General features: G+C 50.9%; 1 protein-coding gene across 8 annotated transcripts in view; it reads right to left on the bottom strand.

Moving 5' to 3' along the window:
- Positions 1–3,726, bottom strand: part of Banp (BTG3 associated nuclear protein) — an 88,384-nt gene extending 84,658 nt beyond the window's left edge. For 2 of the 8 annotated variants that reach the window (XM_021631157.2, XM_021631160.2), the window contains exon 1: positions 3,439–3,725. The gene's annotated coding sequence lies outside the window, so the exon portion shown is untranslated. Of the gene's footprint in view, positions 1–2,965; positions 3,339–3,438 lie in introns of those variants that run through there. The other 6 variants (XM_021631155.2, XM_021631161.2, XM_021631158.2 and 3 more) reach the window with 6 other exon arrangements.
- Between the last annotated feature and the right edge of the window lie 3,507 nt (positions 3,727–7,233).

A 7,233-nucleotide genomic window follows, 5' to 3' on the forward strand; every position in this document is an offset into this window, starting at 1 on the left:
AAGGAAGCAGCACCTCCCATATTTTAAGGCAGAGAGCTACCAGGTCTCACTTGCAAGCTTCTGCCTGGAATGAAATGAGCTCCTAAGGAGGCAACTGCCAGGGTTCAAATCCCAGACCTCCTCTCCAGATTCCTAAGACTCCTCCTTGCCGACCAACAGGGAAAGAGGACAGTAGCACTTCTGCTGACCAGTTCCCTGGAAGGGGTTTATGAAGAGAAACAGTAACAACATTCACCACAGACAGAACTTCAGTCTGTCACTCTCTTGTTGGGGCCCTCAATGCATCCAACTCTCTAGTCTTTTTTTCCCCCAGAGGAAATGTTCTTTTTCTAGATTTAAGTAAGTTATATGGGATTTTGCAGTCAGCCTTGCATTGTGAAATTCATTCAACTGTACACCTTAGGTTCTATGGCACAGCTGATTCTGAGGAAACAAGCTAAACTACAGGGGGTAAAACTGCTGTTGCAAAGGCATCTACACTCTGTGCCTGGGCCCTCCACTCCCTAGATGCCTATTAACCCCTCACAGAGTAAAGCTTGGGGTTCTTTACCCCATCAGTGAACTCACATATGACCACTTGCAGATTCTGAGCCCCTCGCCTGGAGCAGCACTGGTCAGAGTTCCAGTGAACACTCCTCCCCCATCTGCACCTAGCATTTTCTCATGACGACATTGTATTTCTAGCAGAGAACTGATGTGTTCTTAGTTTAACTCTTGGGATATTTGACATCAGTGTCCCTACTGGCCACATTAGCATCAATCATTTGCTTTGTACAGTATCTGCTGGGCTTTTTCCAGAGACATCACTTTATTCCTGCCAAGACTTATAAACACTGGAGGACACTTTGGGATAATGGAAAAATCAGACTGGAGGAGATATGACAACTAAACAGAGTATGGGGTCCTGAATTACATTCTGAAACAAAAAGGCAGTGAGGCACTGAAACTTGTCAAGGTCTGTAATCTAGGTATCCTTGCTGACAGAATAACCTTGCATTGGTTTCTGTAGATAGTTCCTCGTGTAAGTTATCAATACGAGGAGAGGAAATGGGGGGGCATAGTTTCTCAGAATAACAAGACTGACTCTGTAGGTGGGCCTAACGATGCTCATCAGTGTGTGGGTTGCTCTGGACTCTGCTACAAGGCTCTGGCAAATGAAGCCTATTTCATCAAGCACAACTTGCAAGTGTGCCAGGCCAATGCACTGCCTTGCTATCCCTGTGCTGTAGGCACAGCACACACTGCACTGCGCACCTCCGGATCAGGGAACCATGCCCTGATGAGCTGCTCGCACTGACCCCGCGACAACCTGAAGAGGCTAACCTCAGTGTTCACTATAGAACAAGTCAAATGAAGTGCCTAAGTCAGGATCTGACCAACCAGTCTCCTGCATCCTGGTGCCCTGCCACGAAAGCAGAGCCAAAGGACCATCCATTCAACTGAGTCAACCACAAAGACCATGCTCTGGCACAAATCCATCACAAAGACCCACAAATCCATCACAAAGACCCAAAAGAGAGAGAGAGAGAGAGAGAGAAAGAGAGAGAGAGAGAGAGAGAGAGAGAGAGAGAGAAATGGTCTGAAGACAACAGGCTTTGGAATTCCTGTTCAAGTTGAGTGGCCTTGTAAAAATCTCTACTGACCCTACTAAAACACTAGAGTACAACAAACCCAAAAGAAAGTAAAACACAGCAAAAGATTTCATCAATTTCGAACAGAGGACCTAACAGAGAGAAGGGAAAGAGCACCTTAGAGCACTCAGGAGTGGGGATCCAGGCCTCACCAGGGCCTCAGCAGTCTCCACAGCCACCTCAGAGACAAGCAAACGGAGACCCTTGAAGATGGACAAACAGCCCAGATAAAAGTGTCAGCAATGTGGTCCTCCAATCTTAAAGGTAACAAGCTCTCCCAAGTCACTACTAGAGAGAAAAACCATTTTTAAAAACCTCTCAGATCCAGGGTCCCCTGCCAAGGTTCTTCTTAAGGCCTAAAGTTTAGGTAGTAATAATTAACAATATTGGAGGAGGGCCTACCATACAAAGAAAAAAAAGGCAACATTCACCACCCAACCCCAAAAAGTGATAGTAAACAAGCAATCAAAGAGAACTGAAATGAACCGCTAATAGTTTCCTCGGCCTCTGGGAGAAAATGTATTCATGAAACAAATTACTGGGCGAAAGGAAAAGGACAAATATACACTCAAATTATAATCTTGATTGTGGATTTTTATCCCTGAGATAGGATCTCACTATGTAAACCAGACTGGCCTCAAGCTTGCAAAGATCCACCTGCCTCTAAGTGCTGGAATTGAAGTCCTGCACCACTGCACACAGCAAAATAAAAAGTAATTAGGGCTAAAAGAGAAGCTGACGTTCTCTCCGGGAATGAGAATAAAAGCGATTAGAAATAAAGATGAAGAGATTCAAGGAGTCTACCCAAACGGGTGTCACACAATCGGGGGAATAAATTCCCTAATGACTCAAGAGAATTTCCCAGAGCTCAAGGACACACCTACTGAGCATACCTGTGAACTGTACAAACTTTCTAATGCCGAGAGAGGTTTAAGATCGTCCAGGGAGAAAACAGCTAGCAGAAAGGACTTGGCAGAGACTCCCGGTGGACTGAAGAAAGGGAAGACTGAAACACTGTGTCCTGAACTAACCAGGCGTGCAGGAAAGACATCAGGACCTACCTGAACGGACCTTAGAGTCACTGACCCAGATCAGAAAAAGACAAAAGCAGAGGTGGAGGAAGGCGGAAGATTTAACGCTATCTTCGAGGAGTTACAATGTCACCAAGAGCAGAAAAACAAAGGCCACTACAAACAACAGGGGGAAAAGCAAGGCTTTGCGGGACAGGGACACGGACGTGACGCTAGGTGGGGAAGCGAGCACCACTATCGGTCCCGATGTAAACAGAGAGCAGGGCAGAGGCGGATGCGCCAGCGAGGGCGAAGCCACCCTACCGGGGCAGAGAGCCAAGAGCTGCCGGGAGATGGAGCCACCAGAGGCGGCAGGGCGGTGCGCAGAGCCCGGGAGCAGCGCGCGAGGCTCTATACTGACAGACTGGGGCGGCCGAGCGCGGGAGACGGCGGCCGCGCGCCGAGGCCCGGACAGGGCCGCCGGGCGCGGGTCTGGGCGGCGCCGAACCTCCGGAGCCGAACGTGAGCACGGCCGCCGGGCCTCGACCGCTCCCGCTCGCCGCGCCCCGCACGCCCGACCCGGGGGCCGCAGCCCCGGCGGGTGGAGGCGCGGAGGCGGCCAGCGGACATTCCGCGGCCCGCTGGCACCCCGCCCAGCCCGGCGTGCGGACCGCGGCCGTTGGCGACGGTTAGCGGCGGGGCGGGGCGGGGGCGGACGGAGATCTCGCTCTCGCTCTCGCTCTCGCCCCGCGGGAAGGGGGAGTGGAGGCGCGACCGGCTGCGGGAGCTGCAATTACCGTGTGGGCTGCGGAATTCTCGTGGTGTTTGTCGGGGAGATGCGATAATGGCGTCCGTCCTCGCGAGAGAAGTAGCAGCTCTGCGCAGGCGCTGAGAGCACCTCCCCACGGCCTGGGCCCCGCCCTCAGCGCAGGCTCCCTGGGCTCGGGGGAGGGGCCAGGCGGACAGAGGGCGGGGCCTGCGCGGGGGTCCTCTTGCGCGCGCTTTCGCCGACGGACTCCGGCGAACATGCGCAGATGTCCTCCCGTGCGCCGAGAGTTAACTCAAAGATGCCTTTACTTCTCCGTCTCACGTCCGTGATTCTTAATAAAGTGGTAAATCGTCCAGTGGGTAATCTGAGGAGTGTACGTCCTCTCTGAGGGGGAATGAATAGACGCTATGCTGCCCTGATAACTACAAATCCCAGGGTACGCTGGTATGGCTCGATGCATTCTGGGACTAGTAGTCTCCACGGCCGTGATTTGCCTGCTGGGATTTGTGGTCCATCCGGATTCTGGCCGCTGCATCCTTTCTCTGCCCTAAGGGCTGCTGGGACTTGTAGTGACAGTAGCGCAAATGTCCTGTGCGCTCCCAAACCGGTCCTACCTCCTCGCGCCTTGGATCGGTCTCGGACGTTCCGGTGTCCTTTAATGGCGTCGTCTCGAAAGTTGTCCGACTCCTGAGTGGGCAAACAGTTCGCTCGGACACTGTTACTGTGATAGAGATCATATGTGACATGCTTATGTATCCTGGAGTATGAACTCGTGCGGCATCTATGTGCTTTTGTTCCCTGCACCTGGTCTGTCGTTCATGTTCTCCCGGCTCGCTCCTTCTATATGATCGCAGTGAGCAATCCTCCAAACCAGGATCCGGGATCTGTTTTCACTTGGAAAGAAAATGCTTTACCTTAAGTTTCCTGACCCCTCTCCTGTGCCGATAATAATGCCATGAATCATGCAGCTACCAGCTGGGCGACTTTGGGCAACCCTGCTCTGTGCTCTGTCTGGGGGCTGGCCCTGGGCTACTTTGCCTCAGAAGTGTGTCTTAAAGACTTCAACCCAGAACTGAGCAGTTAAAATGAGACCTGTCGTTTACAGGGATGAGGATGAAGTCCAAAGAGACTTGAGAAATTGCTGGGCGAGGAGGCAGCTGGAGCCGGGAAAGCAGGCTTTGGACTTCTGTGTGAAGTCTTACGTTTTTAATGTTGAAACCAAGTTGGCAGCCAAGTCTACATAACAAGTTCCAGGACAGCATACCTTGGCAGGGGTTGGGGGGACGCGCAGAAGGAGAGAAAAAAAAAAAATCTGTTGAAAAGCCACTTTTTCTTGTGCCTACATCACCAGAGACAGGGCCTCCGTGTAGTGAGTGTCTCACCAGTATAACTTCCTTGTTGTGACCTCCCGCTCCTGGGACTTTATGCAGGATGCGACCTGCTTGATGGGGGCCACGGCATACCACACAGGCCAGATATGTCACATGGACCATCTCAGAGTCCTGTGTGACCTCCTCGAACAACCTGTTTGCTCAAACTACCTCAGGATATTTGTTTGCGCATGAGCTTAGCCAATATGGGTCAAAGAGCCACAGAAAATGTGTATGAATCATACCCTGGACTTCAATAAAGTCTTTAGCCTGCAGGGTCCTTTCCTGTTCTCCCAGATAGCTGTCTGACCTCCAGACACACAGTGTGCCCAGGATCTATGCAAAAGTCTGTTTTCACCTCGTGTCCTAGGTATTTTACCATCATAAAGATCTGAAATCCCAGCTGACCCACGAATCTTAGTCTAATCTACTCACAGCGCACCTCGATCGGGACCAAATTTTAAAAACTCTTTGTGAGAATTCTGAACCGGAATGCCTGACTGCATAGAAAACAGATCAAGGCTGAGCACGAGCCCCCAGAACTCAGGGAGGCAGAGGCAAGCGGATCTCTGTGAGTTCGAAGCCAGCCTGGTTTACAAAGTGAGTCCAGGACAGCCATGGCTACACAGAGAAATGGTGTCTCAAAAAACAAACAAACAAAAAATGGATAAGTAATGGTGACATCATTCACAGTATGCTCATCCTAGCTTCCTTGTTGCCTCCCTTTCACCCGTGGCTCTGCCTTCTTCGCCATCTCCAGACTTCAAATGTCCTTCACTGAACCATCCAGCAATTAGTCTTGCTGGAAAGGGTAGAGCGTAACAACTAGCCAGCAGTGCAGGGCTGAAGGGGAGTCCGCGTGCCAACACAATTGGGTAACAACCAGAGATGAAGCCAGTCAGAGCCAAAAACCCAAACTGTAGTGCTGGTGTGTGTGTGAGAGAGAGAGACATGCATGTGCCTCAGCAGTCAACCATCTTGTATTTTAAGACACGTGCTCTCAATAGGACCTGGAGCTTGCAGGGCAGGTAAGCTCTGGTGAGCTCCAGTGATCCGCTTGTCTCTGTTTCTTCAGCTCTGGGATTACAAGCCACCCCGCCATGCCTGGCTTTTATACCTGGGTTCTGGGGCGCACGATGATCTGCCAGGCCTACACTTTACCAACTGTGCCATTTGTTTTTGTTTTTGTTTTTGTTTTGCTGTTGTTGTCGTTGGTGGTGGTGGTTGGTTGGTTGGTTGTTTGGTTTGGTTTTTGGTTTTTTGAGACAGGATGTCTCTGTGTAACAGAGCTGGCCTCCAACTCACAGAGATCCGTCTGCCTCTGCCTCCTGAGTGCTAGGATTAAAGGTGTGTGCCAATACGCCCAGCCCCTTCTTTTTGATACCCTGCATTTTTTAAATTCTGTTTACTTATTCTATGTGTATATTGTGGGGTTGTTCGCGTACCATGGTACCCCATGCAAATGAGAGGACACCTGTGAGTCAGTTCTCTCCTTCCACCATTGAAATCCCAGGGATCAAACTTAAGTTGTCTGCAGGTGCCCTTTTTCGAGACAAAGTTTTGTGCTGGAGCCCAGGCTGCCCTTGAACTTGTGGCTTTCCTGTCTCTGCTTCCCCCCAGTAGTTGGAATAACCAGCTTGAACAACCAGGCATGTTTCTCAGTTTTCCTTAAGTGAGTTGCTGCTGCTCTGTAGTCTCAGCTTTCTCCTCCAGGAGCTGTTGTAGCTTTTCAGATCTCATGGACACACAGGACGTCTTAAAGGACTTAACAGGGTTCCAGAACAGGAAGTGAGCAGATCACCCCACGTGCTGAATGGCTACCAACCAGCCATGTTTTTCTAGGATCCCTTTTCTCTGTGGGGAAAGTCCATATATACTCAGCAGTGCCCTAAATTACACACCCACGGAAGGCATAAGAGGAAGGTTGGATGTCTTGACCCAGAAGCAGCGGAAAATGTTCTCAGGTTTGGAATGTGAACAGATTTGTGTTTTTAAAAGCCACTCCGCCCTGGTAGTGGTAGCGCACGCCTTTGATCCCAGCACTTGGGAGGCAGAGGCAGGCAGATCTCTGAAAATTCGTGGCCAGCCTGGTCTACAAAGTGAGTCCAGGACAGCCAAGACTACACAGAGAAACCCTGTCTAGAAAAAAAGAAAAGAAAATCCATTCTGCTTGGGGTGTTGGGGAGCCATTGGGGGTCCTGCTTGCTCTGGGGAAGGGCTGTGGACACTCTGACAGGGCCAGCAAGGATGATGGAGTCCTGGAAGCAGTGCAGAGAAGTAGACAGATGGGAGAGGTCCTGCCACTACAGGCTCAGGAGGGAGAGGAATGACCAAGACCATCAGGACCTGGACTCGTCCTCAGGTGGACAGAGACACAGTTCCCTTTATTGAATGGCTGCTGGCCTCCACCCAGGTTGTGGGGACAGTCCCTCAACAACCTCTCTTCGAAGCTT

Source organism: Meriones unguiculatus, chromosome 10 (assembly GCF_030254825.1).
Source record: "Meriones unguiculatus strain TT.TT164.6M chromosome 10, Bangor_MerUng_6.1, whole genome shotgun sequence".
Taxonomy (NCBI): domain Eukaryota; kingdom Metazoa; phylum Chordata; class Mammalia; order Rodentia; family Muridae; genus Meriones; species Meriones unguiculatus.